Source organism: Scyliorhinus torazame, chromosome 1 (genome assembly GCF_047496885.1).
Source record: "Scyliorhinus torazame isolate Kashiwa2021f chromosome 1, sScyTor2.1, whole genome shotgun sequence".
Lineage (NCBI taxonomy): Eukaryota > Metazoa > Chordata > Chondrichthyes > Carcharhiniformes > Scyliorhinidae > Scyliorhinus > Scyliorhinus torazame.
This window is the reverse complement of record NC_092707.1, coordinates 238,851,801-238,873,087: the sequence shown is the minus strand read 5'-3', so window position 1 is coordinate 238,873,087 and position 21,287 is coordinate 238,851,801.

The window sequence follows — 21,287 nt, the reverse complement described above, 5'->3', positions numbered from 1 at the left end:
TATTCATTTAGTACCTCGCCCATTTCCTCTGGCTCCACACATAGATTCCCTTGTCTATCCTTCAGTGGGCCAACCCTTTCCCTGGCTACCCTCTTGCTTTTTATGTACGTGTAAAAAGCCTTGGGATTTTCCTTAACCCTATTTGCCAATGACTTTTTGTGACCCCTTCTAGCCCTCCTGACTCCTTGCTTAAGTTCCTTCCTACTTTCCTTATATTCCACACAGGCTTCGTCTGTTCCCAGCCTTTTAGCCCTGACAAATGCCTCCTTTTTCTTTTTGACGAGACCTACAATATCTCTCGTTATCCAAGGTTCCCGAAAATTGCCGTATTTATCCTTTTTCCTCACAGGAACATGCCGGTCCTGAATTCCTTTCAACTGACACTTGAAAGCCTCCCACATGTCAGATGTTGATTTACCCTCAAACATCCGCCCCCAATCTAGGTTCTTCAGTTCCCGCCTAATATTGTTATAATTAGTCTTCCCCCAATTTAGCACATTCACCCTAGGACCACTCTTATCCTTGTCCACCAGCACTTTAAAACTTACTGAATTGTGGTCACTGTTCCCGAAATGAGTTGCTTGAGTACCAGTCCTTGCTTTGGGGAAGATGGGCCATCAAAGCTAATCGGCCCCATTAAAATGCTAATCGGACGGAGTTTCGATACCGTCTGGACTTTTACTGACAAATATGCATTTCAGGCTCTGAGCCTGCCTGATTCTTGGCTTGTCCATTTTACCCACCACTCTTTGCGAGTTCCTCTGCACCTAGTTGGAAGCCATCCCAGATGGCTACACCTCTTACTTTGGAGATGTTGACATTTATATACAAAACATGATTGGTATTATTGTTTAACACATGCGGCATGTGTATATAGATTTAACTGTGCGTCAATTAACATGATATGCCTGCTAACTGTGCCCCTTGTGCATAGCTCATTGTGCATTTCCGACAGAATCACCCATTGATCTGCCATGGAGGAGGAGGGGCCAAGGAGGTGCCGCATGAGGCCTTGTGTGGATCGGCACTGCCTGGCATTCGAGGACCTGCCGGAGAGGGCATGTCGTCGAAGACTCCAGCTGACCAGAGAGACAGTGCGACATATCTGCCAGATGATGGCACAACTGGCACCACAGGGGGGGGGGGGGCGGGGGGGGCCCACCTGCTCCCGGTGGCCATCAAGGGGACAGTCGCCCTGACCTTTTACGCGACGGGGTCCTTCCAGGCACCGAATGGAGACCTGTCCGCGATCTCACAGACCTCGGTGCACAGGTGCATCCATGCCGTCATGGAGGCCCTGTGTGTCCAGTCGGCTCAATACATCCACTTCAATGTGAACCTAGCCCACCAGGCTGCCCGGGTGGCAGGGTACGTTGCCATCACTGGGATGCCCCTGGTCCAGGGGGTCATCAATGGGATGCATGTCCCCTACGAGCACCTGCACCTGTACACCTACCAAAAGGGGCTCCACTCAATGAACGTGGAACTGATATGTGACCATCAGCTGCGCATCATTCACCTCTGCGCCCGATACCTGGGCGGTGTGCACAATGCCTTCATACTGCCACACTCCATGATTCCTGACATGTTCGAAATGCTCCTCCCAGCTGGGGGGTTAGTTCCTGGGTGACAGGGGCTACCCACTGTGGTAGTGGCTGATGACACCTATCTGGAGGCCACAGACCAATGCGGAGACCCACTACAACGATGCCCATGGAGGCACCAGGTCCATGATCGAGCAGTGCTTCAGCCTGCTGAAGATGTGGTTCAGGTGCCTGGACCGCTCTGGACGGACCCTCCAGTATGATGCTGTGACGATTGCCCGCACCGTGGTGGCCTGCTGCATAACATCGGGCAGCAGAGGGGCAATGTGCTGGAGGAGAAGGATGAACATCCGGCCTCATCCGACGAAGAGGTTGCAGGGAAGTGTGAGGATGGGCAGGACATGGGGTCTAGACAGGTGTGGGAGGCAACATGACGTGTGCGCCAAGGTCAACGCACAGGTGATGCTCTGATCGCCTCCAGGTTCACTTACTGGGGGGGGGGGGTGGGGGGTGGACTGTCCAGGGGCAGAGACACCGTGTCCCAACCCCACACACCCCCCTCACACCCTGGCCACCCCCCACCTGCAACTCCTCCGTGATACATACTTGCCGTACTGCGGGGTGTGGGCCCTGGGTTGGCAGTAACACCGGGTCTGGCCCATCGGATGGAGGGTAATGACAACCCACTCGGCGATGAGTTCTGGTACTCCGTATCGAATGCCAATGCCTGACTCCTGCCCTATGGTAGCACTTCCCACCGTCCATCTGGGTGATCCCTGCATGCGAGCATTCCATCACATGGTCCCATCGTATCCCTGGGGTGGCGGTGGTGGGGATGGTCGGGGGAGGGTGGGGGGAGCCCAGCCCAGCCCACCCCACCCACAGCTTCCACCCATTCCCCACCCCCCTGCAACATCTCCCTGGCCAGCCCAGACCAGCCCACCTCTCACACCCATCAGACAGAGCACCGAGACAGGTTGTAATGGTGTGAACAGGTGTTTAATGTGAACAAATATTTACAGGTTTGTGCCCTAGGCCCTTTTTCTAAACTGTGCCTTGCACCCATGCCAATTTAACGGGTGCTTAACGTTCCAGCATTACGGGCCCAAACGCGACCTTTAGGTTGTTCCCCAGACAGCAGGAGTGGAGGCGGCCTGCTGTGATTCCTGCCCTGCGACCTGGGTCCCTGTTGCCGGGTGTCTTCTGGGGCGACAGGGCCTGGATGGACTCGGCTTCTGTTCAGATGTCCCGGTTGGCATGGTGACGCCCCGTTCTGCCCGCTGCGCACCAGGTGCATCAGGGACAGGAGGGGATGAGTCCGAGGTGCTGTGTTGTGCCGTCACACCCCCAGCGGGAGTCACCGGCACGGGCCCCATCTCCTCCTCCTCCCTTGGGGTGGCCGATGGCCCCTGAGCTACCCCATGCGACAGCGGTGCAAGTGAAGCTATCCCCTGAGGCTCCCCCTCCACCTGCCACTGCCTGGAGGCCCGCTCTGGTCTCAGCCAGGGTCTGCATGCTCATGGCCATGGAGCACAGGGAGTGGACCATCTCAGTCAGGGACTGTGCCACATCATGCTGCGACTGTGCCACCACCTTCTGGGTTTTGTCACATCAGCCAGTGACTGCGCCACCTCCCTCTGTGTCTGCGCCTCGTCAGGAAGCACCTGGGCAATGCCGCCGATGTTCACAGTCATGGCCTGCTGTGACTGGGCCACCCTCAGAAGCGCAATGTCCAAGTGGATCTGGCACATGGTTCCCTGTGAGACGGCAACCCTGGGCCTCGGCCAGCACCCGCACAGAATGTCCCAGGCCTTGGACACATGATCCATAGCCAAAACTGTTGCCCCCAATGCCTCCACCACGGACGCCACCTGTGTGGTGTTGACCTGGGTGACACGCATTGTCGATGCCACCTCCTGCTGCTGCAGATGGTTGGACTCCTCCAACTGCGCCTGCAGGTGCTGGATGCTGGCCGACAACCCCTCATGTAGTCCCTGGCTCTGCGACTGCATCTCCACAATAGATGGGACTGTCCATTGCAGAATGCCAAAATCCATCTGGACGGCAGCTAGTTCCTGGTGTCAGCCTGCCCTCCGACTGTCCGCCCCCTCAGGTGCTCCTATCTCCACCTGCTGTACCTGAGCATCTGTGTGGTGCGCACCAGAGAGTGTCCCAGGAACCTCCTCAATAAAGTGCCCAACCGAGGTGAGTGTCTCTGTGATGGTGGAGGGTGTTGGAGACAGCTGTGATGGAAAATCACTGTCACCCTCCGACCCGAGCTCCGGGGTCTCCTGAGTCTCGGGAGGAGGGCTGGTGTCTGAACTGCTCTCAGCGTCACTGCTCGGCTCACGGGGCGGCTCCGGCTGTGGCACTGGCTGGGGGCGGGGGACACCAGATGGGCCGCCCCATCCCCAGTAGTCCAGCAAGACACAAGACAAGACGCATCATTAGACCACAGGCAGGGGGGGGATGAGCCTGTAGGTGCGGTGGGGGCGGTTTGGACGTGAGGGTGGTGAGGGTGGTATGGGGGTGATGTAGGGTGAGGGTATTGTGGGGGTGGTGCGGGGGTGAGGGTGATCTGGGGGTACGTTGGGGGGTGTTGGCAGGTATCATGGGGAACCACAACTAAGCGGGGTCTCACTTCCTCATCCATGGCCAAACTCCACCTCAGCGACTGCCCTTTCCTCCAGTCCGCCAACCTTGCCCAGGACCCTCTGCTCTGCCACGGGTCCGGTATTCCCGCTCCTGTCTTCTCCTGACGGTTATTCACAGCCTTCCCCTGTGTGTGGGGGGGCCAAACAGAAAACAACAGCGTTAGACAGTCCGACACATGCAGCCCAGGGGATGAGTAACTGGTGGCCCGGCCATGGCGGCCAGTACGGGTGCCGACATGTGGTGCAGGGTGGGGGTTCAGCCACCCTCGGGTGGGGGGGATCGGGTTACGGGGGTTAGTGCTCCTCGCAGCCATCTTGTTGGCTGGGATGGTGTGTGTGGGGGGTGCAGTGTGTACATGCGGCTGCAGCTTGCCAGTCTCCTGAGTATCAATTGCAGAACCGGCAAATCCCGCACTGTTTCTCATTGGAATTGATTGTGTTCTATGTGACCCTTAACAGTAGCAGAATCAGTCCAGGTGTGGCACCAGTCTCTTCTGTCGTGAAAGTCCACGAATTTTGCGTTGGCGTCAACACTTAGGGCTGGATTATCCGATTTTGTGGCTATGTCCGGGACACGTGTCTAGTCTTATGACCAAAACGTCAGTGGCGCCCCCGCACCGATGCTCTACCAGGTGGGGGGCTAGCAGGCGCGCTAGCCTTCTCCACCCCCCCCCCCCTCCCACTGTGGCAGTGCTGGACACAGTCTGCAGCCGCCGCGCGAGGTCCCTGAAAATTGAGAGGGGTCGTGACCGAAGCCGGCCTATCGGTGGCGGAGCATCATGGGAGGGCCTCAGGTGATATCCTGCGGCCGTCCCAACGGCGTGCAGCGTACTCAGCGATAACACCGTTTTTGAGGGGGTGGAGCATCTGAAAAACAGCGCCGCCCCCGATTTTGGCGTAAAAACGGATTCGCCGGCCAATCGCCGAACAGGATTTTGCCGTCGTGAATCAGAGAATCCAGCCCTTAGTCTCAGAAACAGAATATCCCACCCCCTGGTTCCTTACCATTGTTCTTCCTGATAACTGCATGATTTGTTTTTCCAACTTGGCATTGATTGGTGTCAAAATTCCTCCAAATCGCATCTGCAGAATCTCATATCAAATATTGTTCTGCTTTTGTCATGCGAAGCTGTATCAAAACAAAGTGCCAACGAGAGACTGGAATCTAAATGAATAGTGTCTGTGAGAAATATATACTTTAGACCTGAGTCAGTAACGCTACAAAATTGAGGAGTAACATTTTACTCATATCTGGCTGATAAACTTGACATATCAATCAACACTGTTTAAACTATTTTCCAACCTCCAGCTCATGTGGTTCTATTAAACCTTGTTTCATCCGTGCAGGAAACTGGAGGAAAATATTAAATGTGTTGAATGTTGGGAACGGCGGGAATGGGGAGGTTGAACTGAAAGCGTGGGTGTGAAGCCCTTCCTGTTCTGATTACCATGCCCTCGGCAAGCACAAGTCACCTAACCGGTTAGTGCTTGGTAGGTGGCGTAGTCAGGCACTCAGCGTAAAGATGCGATCTTTGAGGAGGCAGTCACATTGTGGAAGCAAATAATGGTGCCACAGTTAAAGTACCTAAAAGATTCCAAAGAACACTGATCCCTTGAATATTGCGAGTGACTCCTCCAATATCCAGCTACCACTGACCTCTCCAATATGGAGCGACCACTGAACCCTCCAATATCCAGCTTCCAGTGACCCCTCCAATATCCAGCTCCCAGTGACCCCTCCAATATCCAGCTCCCAGTGACCCCTCCAATATCCAGCTTCCAGTGACCCCTCCAATATCCAGCTCCCAGTGACCCCTCCAATATCCAGCTTCCAGTGACCCCTCCAATATGCAGCTACCAGCGACCTCTCCAAAATCCAGCTACAAGTGACCCCTCCAATATCCAGCTCCCAGTGACCTCTCCAATATCCTGCTCCCAGTGATCCCTCCAATATCAAGCTCCCAGTGACCCCTCCAATATCCAGCTCCCAGTGATCCCTCCAATATCCAGCTCCCAGTGACCCCTCCAATATCCAGCTCCCAGTGACCTCTCCAATATCCAGCTCCCAGTGACCCCTCCAAAATCCAGCTCCCAGTGATCCCTCCAATATCCAGCTCCCAGTGACCCCTCCAATATCCAGCTCCCAGTGACCTCTCCAATATCCAGCTCCCAGTGACCCCTCCAAAATCCAGCTCCAAGTGACCCCTCCAATATCCAGCTACCACTGACCTCTCCAATATGGAGCGACCACTGAACCCTCCAATATCCAGCTTCCAGTGACCCCTCCAATATCCAGCTCCCAGTGACCCCTCCAATATCCAGCTCCCAGTGACCCCTCCAATATCCAGCTTCCAGTGACCCCTCCAATATCCAGCTCCCAGTGACCCCTCCAATATCCAGCTTCCAGTGACCCCTCCAATATGCAGCTACCAGCGACCTCTCCAAAATCCAGCTACAAGTGACCCCTCCAATATCCAGCTCCCAGTGACCTCTCCAATATCCAGCTCCCAGTGATCCCTCCAATATCAAGCTCCCAGTGACCCCTCCAATATCCAGCTCCCAGTGATCCCTCCAATATCCAGCTCCCAGTGACCCCTCCAATATCCAGCTCCCAGTGACCTCTCCAATATCCAGCTCCCAGTGACCCCTCCAAAATCCAGCTCCAAGTGACCCCTCCAATATCCAGCTCCCAGTGACCCCCTCCAATATCCAGCTACCACTGAACCCTCCAATATCCAGCTTCCAGTGACCCCTCCAATATCCAGCTCCCAGTGACCCCTCCAATATCCAGCTCCCAGTGACCCCTCCAATATCCAGCTCCAAGTGACCCCTCCAATATCCAGCTCCCAGTGACCCCCTCCAATATCCAGCTCCCAGTGACCCCTCCAATATCCAGCTGCCAGTGACCCCTCCAAATGCAGCTACCAGTGACCCCTCCAATACCCAGCTCCCAGTGATTCCTCCAATATCCAGCTCCCAGTGACCCCTCCAATATCCAACTCCCAGTGACCTCTCCAATATCCAGCTCCCCGTGACACCTCCAATATCCAGCTCCCAGTGACCTCTCCAATATCCAGCCCCCAGTGACCCCTCCAATATTCAGCTCCCAGTGACCTCTCCAATATCCAGCCCCCAGTGACCGCTCCAATATCCATCTACCAGTGACCCCTCCAATATCCAGCTACCAGTGACCCCTCCAATATCTAGCTGCCAGTGACCTCTCCAGTATCCAGCTACCAGTCACCCCTCCAATATCCAGCTCCCAGTGAATCCTCCAATATCCAGCTACCAGTGACCCCTCCAATATCCTGCTCCCAGTGACTCCTCCAATATCCAACTCCCAGTGACCACTCCAATATCCAGCTACCAGTATCCCCTCCAAAATGCAGCTACCAGTGACCCCTCCAATATCCAGCTCCCAGTCACCCCTCCAATATCCAGCTACCAGTGACCCCTCCAATATCCTGCTCCCAGTGACTCCTCCAATATCCAACTCCCAGTGACCACTCCAATATCCAGCTACCAGTGACCCCTCCAAAATGCAGCTACCAGTGACCCCTCCAATATCCAGCTCCCAGTCACCCCTCCAATATCCAGCTACCAGTGACCCCTCCAATATCCAGCTCCCAGTGACCCCTCCAATATCCAGCTACCAGTGACCCCTCCAATATCCAGCTTCCAGTGACCCCTCCAATATCCAGCTTCCAGTGACCCCTCCAATATCCAGCTACCAGTGACCCCTCCAATATCCAGATCGCAGTGACCCCTCCAATATCCAGCTCCCAGTGACCCCTCCAATATCCAGCTCGCAGTGACCCCTCCAATATCCAGCTCGCAGTGACCCCTCCAATATCCAGCTCACAGTGACCCCTCCAATATCCAGCTCGCAGTGACCCCTCCAATATCCAGCTCCTAGTGACCCCTCCAATATCCAGCTCGCAGTGACCCCTCCAATATCCAGCTCGCAGTGACCCTTCCAATATCCAGCTCCCAGTGACTCCTCCAATATCCAGCTCCGTGACCCCTCCAATATCCAGCTCCCAGTGACCCCTCCAATATCCAGCTCGCAGTGACCCCTCCAATATCCAGCTCCCAGCGACCACTCCAATATCCAGCTTCCAGTGACCTCTCCAATATCCAGCTTCCAGTGACCTCGCCAATATCCAGCTCCCAGTGACCCCTCCAATATCCAGCTCCCAGTGACCCCTCCAATATCTAGCTTCCAGTGACCCCTCCAATATCCAGCTCCCAGTGACCCCTCCAATATCCAGCTCCCAGTGACCCCTCCAATATCCAGCTCCCAGTGACCCCTCCAATATCCAGCTCCAAGTGACCCCTCCAATATCCAGCTCCCAGTGACCCCCTCCAATATCCAGCTCCCAGTGACCCCTCCAATATCCAGCTCCCAGTGACCCCTCCAATATCCAGCTCCCAGTGATCCCTCCAATATCCAGCTCCCAGTGACCCCCTCCAATATCCAGCTCCCAGTGACCCCTCCAATATCCAGCTACCAGTGACCCCTCCAATATCCAGCTACCAGAGACCCCTCCAATATCCAGCTACCAGTGACCCCTCCAATATCCAGCTTCCAGTGACCCCTCCAATATCCAGCTTCCAGTGACCTCTCCAATATCCAGCTCCCAGTGACCACTCCAATATGCAGCTACAAGTGACCCCTCCAATATCCAGCTACCAGTGACCTCTCCAATATCCATCTATTACTAACCGCATTGATATCCAGCTACCAGTGTCATCTTCACTACCTAGCCACTACTGTACACTCCAAAATCCATCTATTACTGACCTCTCTAATAGCCAACTACCAGTGACCATCTGCAAATCCAGCTAGCAGTGATCACTCAAATATCCAGCTACAAGTAACCCCTCCAATATCCAGTTCCCAGTGACCCCTCCAATATCCAACTACCAGTGACTCCTCCAATATCCAGCTACGAGTGACTCCTCCAATATCCAGCCCCCAGTGACCCCTCCAATATACACCTAACAAATATCCCTCCAATCTCCAGCTACCAGTGACCTCTCCAATATCCAGCTACCAGTAACCCCTCCAATATCCTGCTCCCAGTGGCCCCACCAATATCCAGGTCCCAGTGACTCCTCCAATATCCAGCCCCCAGTGACCTCTCCAAAATCCAGCTCCCAGTGAATCCTCCAATATCCAGCTGCCAGTGACCTCTGCAAAATCCAGCTACCAGTGAATCCTCCAATATCCAGCTGCCAGTGACCTCACCATTATCCAGCTCTCAGTGACTCCTCCATTATCCAGCTGCTAGTGACCTCTGCAAAATCCAGCAACCAGTGACCCCTCCAATATCCAGCTGCCAGTGACCCCTCCAATATCCAACTCCCAGTGACCCCTCCAATATCCAGCTCCCAGTGACCCCTCCAATATCCAGCTCCCAGTGACCTCTCCAATAACCAGCTTCCAGTGACTCCTCCAAAATCCATCTATTACTGACCGCACTGATATCCAGCTACCAGTGACATGTCCAATATCCAGCCACTACTGTACACTCCAATATCCATCAATTACTGACCTCTCCAATATCCAGCTCCCAGTGACCCCTCCAATATCCATCTATTACTGACCGCACTGTTATCCAGCTACCAGTGACATCTCCAATATCTAGCCACTACTGTACACTCCAATAACCATCAATTACTGACCTCTCTAATAGCCAGCTACCAGTGACCATCTGCAAATCCTGCTAGCAGTGAACACCCAAGTATCCAGCTACAAGTGACACCCTCCAATTTCCAGCTACCAGTGACTCCTATAATATCCAGCTCCCAGTGACCCCTCCAATATCCAGCTCCCAGTGACCGCTCCAATATCCAGCTGCCAGTGACCCCTCCAATATCCAGCTCCCAGTGACCCCTCCAATATCCAGCTCCCAGTGACCCCTCCAATATCCAGCTCCCAGTGATCCCTCCAATATCCAGCTCCCAGTGACCACTCCAATATCCAGCCCCCAGAAACCCTTCCAAAATCCAGCTACCAGTGACCCCTCCAATATCCAGCTACCAGTGACCTCTCCAATATCCAGCTCCCAGTGACCTCTCCAATATCCAGCTCCCAGTAAATCCTCCAATATCCAGCTAACATTGGCCCCTCCAATATCCAGCTACCAGTGACCCCTCCAATATCCATCTATTACTGACCGCACTGTTATCCAGCTACCAGTGACATCTCCAATATCTAGCCACTACTGTACACTCCAATAACCATCAATTACTGACCTCTCTAATAGCCAGCTACCAGTGACCATCTGCAAATCCTGCTAGCAGTGAACACCCAAGTATCCAGCTACAAGTGATCCCTCCAATATCCAGCTCCAAGTGACCACTCCAATATCCAGCCCCCAGAAACCCTTCCAAAATCCAGCTACCTGTGACCCCTCCAATATCCAGCTACCAGTGACCTCTCCAATATCCAGCTCCCAGTGACCTCTCCAATATCCAGCTCCCAGTAAATCCTCCAATATCCAGCTACCATTGGCCCCTCCAATATCCAGCTACCAGTGACCCCTCCAATATCCAGCAACCAGTGACCCCTCCAATATCCAGCATTCAGTGACCCCTCCAATATCCAGCTCCCAGTGACCCCTCCAATATCCAGCTCCCAGTGACCCCTCCAATATCAAGCTCCCAGTGACTTCTCCAATATCCAGCTCCCAGTGACCTCTCCAATATCCAGCTCTCAGTGACCTCTCCAATATCCAGCTCCCAGTGACCTCTCCAATATTCAGCTCCCAGTGACTCCTCCAATATCCAGCAACCAGTGACCCCTCCAATATCCAGCATTCAGTGACCCCTCCAATATCCAGCTCCCAGTGACCCCTCCAATATCCAGCTCCCAGTGACCCCTCCAATATCAAGCTCCCAGTGACTTCTCCAATATCCAGCTCCCAGTGACCTCTCCAATATCCAGCTCTCAGTGACCTCTCCAATATCCAGCTCCCAGTGACCTCTCCAATATTCAGCTCCCAGTGACTCCTCCAATATCCAGCTACCAGTTACCCCTCCCATATCCAGCCACCAGTGACCCCTCCAATATCCAGCTCCCAGTGACCTCTCCAATATCCAGCTCCCAGTGACCCCTCCAATATCCAGCTCCCAGTGACCCCTCCAATATCCAGCTCCCAGTGACCCCTCCAATATCCACCTCCCAGTGAGAACTCCAATATCCAGCTCCAAGTGACCACTCCAATATCCAGCCCCCAGAAACCCTTCCAAAATCCAGCTACCAGTGACCCCTCCAATATCCAGCTACCAGTGACCTCTCCAATATCCAGCTCCCAGTGACCTCTCCAATATCCAGCTCCCAGTAAATCCTCCAATATCCAGCTACCATTCACCCCTCCAATATCCAGCTACCAGTGACCCCTCCAATATCCAGCAACCAGTGACCCCTCCAATATCCAGCTACCAGTGACCCCTCCAATATCCAGCTCCCAGTGACCCCTCCAATATCCAGCTCCCAGTGACCCCTCCAATATCAAGCTCCCAGTGACTTCTCCAATATCCAGCTCCCAGTGACCTCTCCAATATCCAGCTCCCAGTGACCTCTCCAATATCCAGCTCCCAGTGACCTCTCCAATATTCAGCTCCCAGTGACTCCTCCAATATCCAGCTACCAGTTACCCCTCCCATATCCAGCCACCAGTGACCCCTCCAATATCCAGCTCCCAGTGACCTCTCCACTATCCAGCTCCCACTGACCTCTCCAATATCCAGCTCCCAGTGAATCCTCCAATATCCAGCTACCAGTGACCCCTCCAATATCCAGCTACCAGTGACCCCTCCAATATCCAGCAACCAGTAACCCCTCCAATATCCAGCTCCCAGTGACCCCTCCAATATCCAGCTACCAGTGACCCCTCCAATATCCAGCTCCCAGCGACCCCTCCAATATCCAGCTGCCAGTGAACAAGAACAACAAAGAACAAAGAAATGTACTGCACAGGAACAGGCCCTTCGGCCCTCCAAGCCCGTGCCGACCGGGATGTCCATAATGGGAGTTATGTACAGGTCTCCTCACAGTGGTCAGGACCGGGGGCACAAAATGCACCACGAAATAGAAAGTGCATGTCAGAAAGGCAAGGTCACAGTGATCATGGGGGACTTCAATATGCAGGTGGACTGGGTAAATAATACTGCCAATGGACCCAAGGAAAGGGAATTCATTGGATTTTTACAGGACGGCTTTTTTGGAACAGCTTGTGATGGAGCCCACGAGGGAACCGGCCATTCTGGACTTAGTGTTATGTAATGAGCCAGACTTGATTAAAGATCTTAAAGTAAGGGAGCACTTCGGAGGCAGTGATCACAATATGGTAGAATTCAATCTCCAATTTGAAAGAAAGAAGGTAGTATCAGATGTAAAGGTGTTACAGTTAAATAAATGTAACTACAGGGGCATGAGGGAGAAACTGACGAAAATCGACTGGGAGCAGAGCCTAGTGGGAAAGACAGTAGAACAGCAATGGCAGGAGTTTCTGGGAGTAATTGAGGACACAGAACAGAGGTTCATCCCAAAGAAAAGAAAGGATATCAGAGGGGGAATTAGGCAGCCATGGCTGACAAAGGAAGTTAGGGAATGCATCAAAGCAAAAGGGAAAGCCTATAATGTGGTAAAGAGTAGTGGGAAGTCAGAAGATTGGGAAGGCTACAAAAACAAACAGAGGATAACAAAGAGAGAAATAAGGAAAGAGAGGATCAAATATGAAGGTAGGCTAGCCAGTAACATTAGGAATGATAGTAAAAGTTTATTTAAATACATTCAAAACAAATGGGAGGCAAAAGCTGACATTGGGCCGCTCCAAAATGACGCTGGTAATCTAGTGATGGGAGACAAGGAAATAGCTGAGGAAATAAGTACTTTGCGTCAGTCTTCACAGTAGAAGACATGAGTAATATCCCAACAATTCCGGAGAGTCAGGGGGCAGAGTTGAATATGGTAGCCATCACAAAGGGGAAAGTGCTAGAGAAACTAAGACGTCTAAAAATTGATAAATCTCCGGGCCCAGATGGGCTACATCCTAGAGTTCTAAAGGAGATAGCTGAAGAAATAGTGGAGGCGTTAGTTACTGGAGTCAGGGAAAGTCCCAGAGGATTGGAAAATCGCTGTTGTAACCCCCCTGTTCAAGAAGGGAACAAGGAAAAATATGGAAAATTATAGGCCAATTAGCCTAACCTTGGTTGTTGGCAAGATTCTAGAATCCATTGTTAAGGATGAGATTTCTAAATTCTTGGAAGCGCAGGGTTGGATTAGGACAAGTCAGCATGGATTTAGTAAGGGGAGGTCGTGCCTGACAAACCTGTTATAGTTCTTTGAAGAGATAACAAATAGGTTAGACCAAGGAGAGCCAATGGATCTTGGAAGTCTATCTTGACTTCCAAAAGGCCTTTGATAAGGTGCCTCACGGGAGACTGCTGAGTAAAATAAGGGCCCATGGTATTCGAGGCAAGGTACTAACATGGATTGATGATTGGCTGTCAGGCAGAAGGCAGAGAGTTGGGATAAAAGGTTCTTTTTCGTAATGGCAACCGGTGACGAGTGGTGTCCCACAGGGTTCAGTGTTGGGGCCACAGCTGTTCTCTTTATATATTGACGATCTAGATGACGGGACTGGGGGCATTCTGGTTAAGTTTGCCGATGATACAAAGATAGGTGGAGGGGCAGGTAGTATGGAGGAGGTGGGGAGGCTGCAGAAAGATGTAGACAGTTTAGGAGAGTGGTCCAAGAAATGGCTGATGAAATTCAACGTGGGCAAGTGCGAGGTCTTGCACTTTGGAAAAAAGAATAGAGGCATGGACTATTTTCTAAACGGTGACAAAATTCATAATGCTGAAGTGCAAAGGGACTTGGGAGTCCTAGTCCAGGATTCTCTAAAGGTAAACTTGCAGGTTGAGTCCGTAATTAAGAAAGCAAATGCAATGTTGTCATTCATCTCAAGAGGCTTGGAATATAAAAGCAGGGATGTACTTCTGAAGCTTTATAAAGCATTAGTTAGGCCCCATTTAGAATACTGTGAGCAATTTTGGGCCCCACAGCTCAGGAAGGACATACTGGCACTGGAGCGGGTCCAGCGGAGATTCACACGGATGATCCCAGGAATGGTAGGCCTAACATACGATGAACGTCTGAGGATCCTGGGATTATATTCATTGGAGTTTAGGAGGTTGAGGGGAGATCTAATAGAAACTTATAAGATAATGAATGGCTTAGATAGGGTGGATGTAGGGAAGTTGTTTCCATTAGCAGGGGAGACTAGGACCCGGGGTCACAGCCTTAGAATAAAAGGGAGTCACTTTAGAACAGAGATGAGGAGAAATTTCTTCAGCCAGAGAGTGGTGGGTCTGTGGAATTCATTACCACAGAGGGCGGTGGAGGCCAGGACGTTGAGTGTCTTTAAGACAGAAGTTGATAAATTCTTGATTTCTCGAGGAATTAAGGACTATGGAGAGAGAGCGGGTAAATGGAGTTGAAATCAGCCATGATTGAATGGTGGAGTGGACTCGATGGGCCGAATGGCCTTACTTCCGCTCCTATGTCTTATGGTCTTATGGACCGTGCTGCCCGACTAAACTACAATCTTCTACACCTCCTGAATCCGTATCCCTCTATTCCCATCCTATTCATGTATTTGTCAAGATGCTCCTTAAATGTCACTATCATCCCTGCTTCCACCACCTCCTCCGGTAGCGGGTTCCAGGCACCCACTACCCTCTGTGTATAAAACTTGCCTCGTACATCTACTTTAAACCTTGCCCTTCTCACCTTAAACCTATGCCCCCTAGTAATTGACCCCTCTACCCTGGGGAAAAGCCTCTGACTATCCACTCTGTCTATGCCCCTCATTATTTTGTAGACCTCTATCAGGTCACCTGGTATGGAGGGCATTAGCTATGATGAGCGGTTGAATAATCTCGGTTTGTTCTCACTGGAACTAAGGAGGTTGAGGGGCGACCTGATAGAGGTCTACAAAATAATGAGGGGCATAGACAGAGTGGATAGTCAGAGTGCAAGACCTCGCACTTGCCCACGTTGAATTTCATCAGCCATTTCTTGGACCACTCTCCTAAACTGTCTACATCTTTCTGCAGCCTCCCCACCTCCTCCATACTACCTGCCCCTCCACCTATCTTTGTATCATCGGCAAACTTAGCCAGAATGCCCCCAGTCCCGTCACCTAGATCGTTAATATATAAAGAGAACAGCTGTGGCCCCAACACTGAACCCTGCGGGACACCACTCGTCACCAGTTGCCATTCCGAAAAAGAACCCTTTATCCCAACTCTCTGCCTTCTGCCTGACAGCCAATCGTCAATCCATGTTAGTACCTTGCCTCGAATACCATGGGCCCTTATTTTACTCAGCAGTCTCCCGTGAGGCACCTTATCAAAGGCCTTTTGGAAGTCAAGATAGATAACATCCATTGGCTCTCCTTGGTCTAACCTATTTGTTATCTCTTCAAAGAACTCTAGCAGGTTTGTCAGGCACGACCTCCCCTTACTAAATCCATGCTGACTTGTCCTAATCTGACCCTGCGCTTCCAAGAATTTAGAAATCTCATCCTTAACAATGGATTCTAGAATCTTGCCAACAACCGAGGTTAGGCTAATTGGCCTATAATTTTCCATCTTTTTCCTTGTTCCTTTCTTGAACAGGGGGGTTACAACAGCGATTTTCCAATCCTCTGGGACTTTCCCTGACTCCAGTGACTTTTGAAAGATCATAACTAACGCCTCCACTATTTCTTCAGCTATCTCCTTTAGAACTCTAGGATGTAGTCCATCTGGGCCCGGAGATTTATCAATTTTTAGACGTCTTAGTTTCTCTAGCACTTTCTCATTTGTGATGGCTACCCTATTCAACTCTGCCCCCTGACTCTCCGGAATTGTTGGGATATTACTCATGTCTTCTACTGTGAAGACTGACGCAAAGTACTTATTAAGTTCCTCAGCTATTTCCTTGTCTCCCATCACAAAATTACCAGCGTCATTTTGGAGCGGGCCAATGTCAACTTTTGCCTCCCGTTTATTTTTAATGTATTTAAAGAAACTTTTACTATCATTCCTAATGTTACTGGCTAGCCTACCTTCATATTTGATCCTCTCTTTCCTTATTTCTCTCTTTGTTATCCTCTGTTTGTTTTTGTAGCCTTCCCAATCTTCTGACTTCCCACTACTCTTTGCCACATTATAGGCTTTCTCTTTTGCTTTGATGCATTCCCTAACTTCCTTTGTCAGCCATGGCTGCCTAATCCCCCCTCTGATAACCTTTCTTTTCTTTGGGATGAACCTCTGTACTGTATCCTCAACTACTCCCAGAAACTCCTGCCATTGCTGTTCTACTGTCTTTCCCACTAGGTTCTGCTCCCAGTCGATTTTCGTCAGTTCCTCCCTCATGACCCTGTAGTTACCTTTATTTAACTGTAACACCTTTACATCTGATTCTACCTTCTTTCTTTCAAATTGGAGATTGAATTCTACCATATTATGATCACTGCCTCCTAAGTGCTCCCTTACGTTAAGATCTTTAATCAAGTCTGGCTCATTACATAACACTAAGTCCAGAATGGCCTGTTCCCTCGTGGGCTCCATCACAAGCTGTTCCAAAAAGCCCTCCTGTAAACATTCAATGAATTCCCTTTCCTTGGGTCCACTGGCAGTATTATTTACCCAGTCCACCTGCATATTGAAGTCCCCCATGATCACTGTGACCTTGCCTTTCTGACATGCCCTTTCTATTTCGTGGTGCATTTTGTGCCCCCGATCCTGACCACTGTTAGGAGGCCTGTACATAACTCCCATTATGTTTTTTTCGCCTTTGTGGTTCCTCAACTCTACCCACACAGACTCCACATCATCTGACCCTATGTCATTTAGTGCTATTGATTTAATTTCATTTCTAATTATCAAGGCAACCCCGCCCCCTCTGCCCACCTCCCTGGCTTTTCGATAGGTTGTGAATACCTGGATGTTTAAATGCCAGTCCGAACCCCCTGCAACCATGTCTCTGTGATGCCTACCACATCATACCTGCCAGTCACAATCTGGGCCACAAGCTCATCTACCTTGTTCCGTACACTGCGCGCATTTAAATATAGCACCTTTAATTCTCTATTGACCGTCCCTTTTTGTTTTCTTAGTGTGGTGGACCTTGGTTTACTGAGCCTTTCCATACACTGTGTCATATTTTGTGGGATGGGGACTATCGTAACCTCTCCTGAGTTTTGCCTTTTCGTGCTTTTTTGTATACCTAAGCAGCTACGCTTCCCACTGATTACTTCACCTCTTGGTTCCCTGACTTTCCCTTCCCTCCCAATCTTTAGTTTAAAGTCCTATTGACCACCCTATTTATTCTTTTCGCCAGAACACTGGTCCCAGCTCGGTTCAGGTGGAGACCATCCCAACGGTATAGGTCCCCCCTGTCCCAAAACTGATGCCAGTGTCCCATGAAAAGGAACCCCTCTTTCCCACACCACTCTTTCAGCCACGTGTTAACTTCCCTGATTCTTGCCTCCCTATGCCAATTTGCACGTGGCTCGGGCAGTAATCCGGAGATTATGACCCTTGAGGACCTGTTTTTTAATTTGAATCCTAGCTCTTTATAATCTCTAAACAGGTCCTCTTTCCTAGACTTGCCTATGTTGTTGGTACCGACATGGACCACAACAACTGGATCCTCCCCCTCCCTCTCCAGTATCCTTTCAAGCCGGTCAGAGATGTCCTGCACCCTCGCACCGAGCAGGCAACATACCATGCGGGACTCTTTATCCTGCTCACAAAGGATACTATCTATCCCCCTGATAATAGAATCCCCTACAACTACAACTTGCCTATTTACTCCCTCCCCTTGAATGGCCTGCTGAATCATGGTGCCTTGGTCAGCTGACTCATCCTTCCTGCAGCCCTGTTCGCCATCCACACAGGGAGCAAGTGCCTCATACCTGTTGGACATAATCAAGGGCTGAGGCTCCTGAGTTCCTGACTGCTGGTTCCCTTTACCTGCCTGACTTGCAGTCACACCCTGCTGTCCCTGGCCACTGGCAGGATTTAAACTACTTACTCTGACAGGTGTGACTGCCTCCTGAAACACAGTGTCCAGGTAAGTCTCCCCCTCCCGGATGTGCCTCAGTGTTTGAAGCTCAGACTCCAGCTCATCAACTCTGAGCCGGAGCTCTTCGAGCAGCCAACACTTACTGCAGATGTGGTCGCTGCAGCTCGCAATGGGATCTGCCAGCTCCCACATCAAGCAGCTCAAGCACATCACCTGACCAGCCATCACTAATTAATTAATTAGTTTAATTTAAGTTTATGAGTTTAGCTGTGTTTTTTTTTTAATTTGGGGCAGATTTGCTATCAACCACTCAGATCACAGCTTCCCTCTGATGTCACTTTTGGGGAAAAAAAACAACTGGAAAACAGGAAGTTACCGTTAGGTTTTTATACTCACAGAGACTGCTCCTCCTCCTCCGAATGGCTCCCGAAATTAGGCCCAAAGAAAGAGAGAGAACAAAACGGTAGGGAAAAAGCACCTTTTCCCACTCTTCATCGAATTACCTCACTGCACCAAATTACCAAATTCTCACTCGACCTGTATCTCTCTCACTCAGGCTGTGTCTCCTTGACCTGCGCAATGCTTACTAATGTGCGCTTTCTGTCTGTCTTTTATACAGACTTTAGGATGACTCACACTAAAACTTCAAAGAGAAGAAAACAATGTGTACCTTTGTGCCCCTTAACAGGCCTCAGGTGACTGCCAGATAACTGCCTCTCAGCAATTAGGGTGGGGGCAGCTTCAGCCAATCAGACACTAATCTACACTGCACTTTTAACTGAAAAACAGTAAAATTAGATTAACCACTTACCTTTCCTGGTTACCTCACTGCACCAAATTACCAAATTCTCACTCGGCCTGTATCTCTCTCACTCAGGCTGTGACTCCTTGACCTGCGCAATGACCTGACCTTTCCAACATCCAGCCACTACTGACCCCTCCAATATCCACCTATTACTGACCTCTCTAATAGCCAGCTACCAGTGACGTCTCCAATATCCAGTTACCAGTGACCTCACCAATATCCAGCTACCAGTGACCTCACCAATATCCAGCCTCTACTGACCCCTCCAATATCCATCTATTACTGACTTCTCCAATAGTGACCTTTCCAATATCCTGCTACCAGTGACCCCTTCAACATCAGTGATCCCTCCAGCCTTCAGCTACCAGCTAACCCTCTAACGTCCTTAGAAGAAATCCGCCGGAGAAATATGCTTATTAGTATGGCAGACACTTGAACCCAGGTGGCCCATGGTTCAGTGATGACTCCTCTAGTCTACTTGGAAAAGGCGGGTGGTCCTTGTCCAGTGGACGGAAAGACAAGACCTCCCATCTGACCAAGCAAGCCTGGACGGAGGTCACAGAGAAGATCAAAAGCCTTTGGGTCATTTGGAGAACTTGGGTGCAGTGCTGCAAGCTTGTCGATAATCTTTCTCTTCTGTAAGGATGAATACCACACCTTAGGTCCCTAAGTGGTCAGCTAATGTCGTGGGCTCTGATGCTAGGTAGGGAGAACCCATTGTGTTTGTGTGAATGGTGGAAGCTGCAGCATTTTTCTTGGAAAGGAATGGTTGTATTTCTGTCAAAGGTTGTGAGCCTGGCACAGCAGACACTAGCAAGGTGGCTCCAGAGTGGCCCAATGTCACATACCATTGGTCACAGTTGCAGCAGCTGGGATGCAAGACAATTAGGCATTGTGTCTGTGCATGAGGGGAGGCAGACATTGTTCTTCTGTGATGCTGCCAGAGAAGAGGGCCCAAAACACCAGGGAGAGGGACTGGGATGGGTGTAGGTCCCCAATCATCACTATTCTCAAGTTCATGGAGGAGGAGGCTCTAGAGCTAGCAGGATTATCATGGCAGTTGCTCTATCGTTAACTGTGAGGCCAAAGCACAACTGCAGGAGGGTGAGTCACCTCGTCATCACGCACAAAGGAAGCCCGAGCATGAGGCATGGTGATCGTAAAACCACAGAACCATAGAGTTTCTATAGTGCAGAAGGAGGCCATTTGGCCCATCGAGTCTGCAACAACCCTCTGAAAGAGTACTCTGCCTAGGCCCACTCCCCTCCCTATCCCCATAACGCCACCTAACCTGCAAAGCATGGACACCTAGAGGAAATTTAGTATGGCCAATCCACCTGACCTGCACATCTTTGGAATGTCACCCAAGGCCAGAATCAAACCCGGTCCCTGGCACTGTGAGGCAACAGTACTAACCACTGTGCCACCGTGCTGCCCATATGTGTCCTCCATTGTACAAACATTGATGTCTCCATGGGCTCTTGTCTGGGGGTGAAAAAGTGCTGATCATTCAGTTCCCTCATGTTTTTCAACCACATTACTTTTCCAACTTGGCATTGATTGATTTCAAAATTCCTCCAAATCGCATCTGCAGAATCTGATATGAAATGTTCTACTACTTTCGTCAAGTGAATCTGTGTCAAAAAACAGTGCCCACAAGAGACTGGATTCAAAATAAATACAGTCTGTGAGAAATATACATTTTAGCAGAGTCAGGAGATTCCACAATGTTAAAGAGTAACACTTTGCTCTTATCTGGCTGATAAACTTGACATATCAGTCAAAAATGTTTAAATAGTTTTATTTTCCAGCTCATGCGGTTGTATTAAACTTTGTTTCTTTCACATTCTCCCCGTGTTAGCGTGGGTTTCGCCCCCACAACCTAAAGATGTGCAGGGTAGGTGGATTGGCCACGCTAAATTGCCCCTTAATTGGAAAAAATGAATTGGGTCCTCTAAATTTAAAAAAAAACTTTGTTTCATCCCTACAAGAAACTGGGAGCAAATATTGAAACTACTGAATATTGGGACTTGGTTGTGTTGTATCTTTAGACGAACATTACAAAATAAATACTTTGCATTGAACTTGGGTTCAAAGCAACATTAACAGAGGTTTATTGAATAGGTCTTCACTGTGAAAAGCCCTCCAAGTAACCGATGACATCACACACGGCATGTGACTTGGTTTTTAAAAAG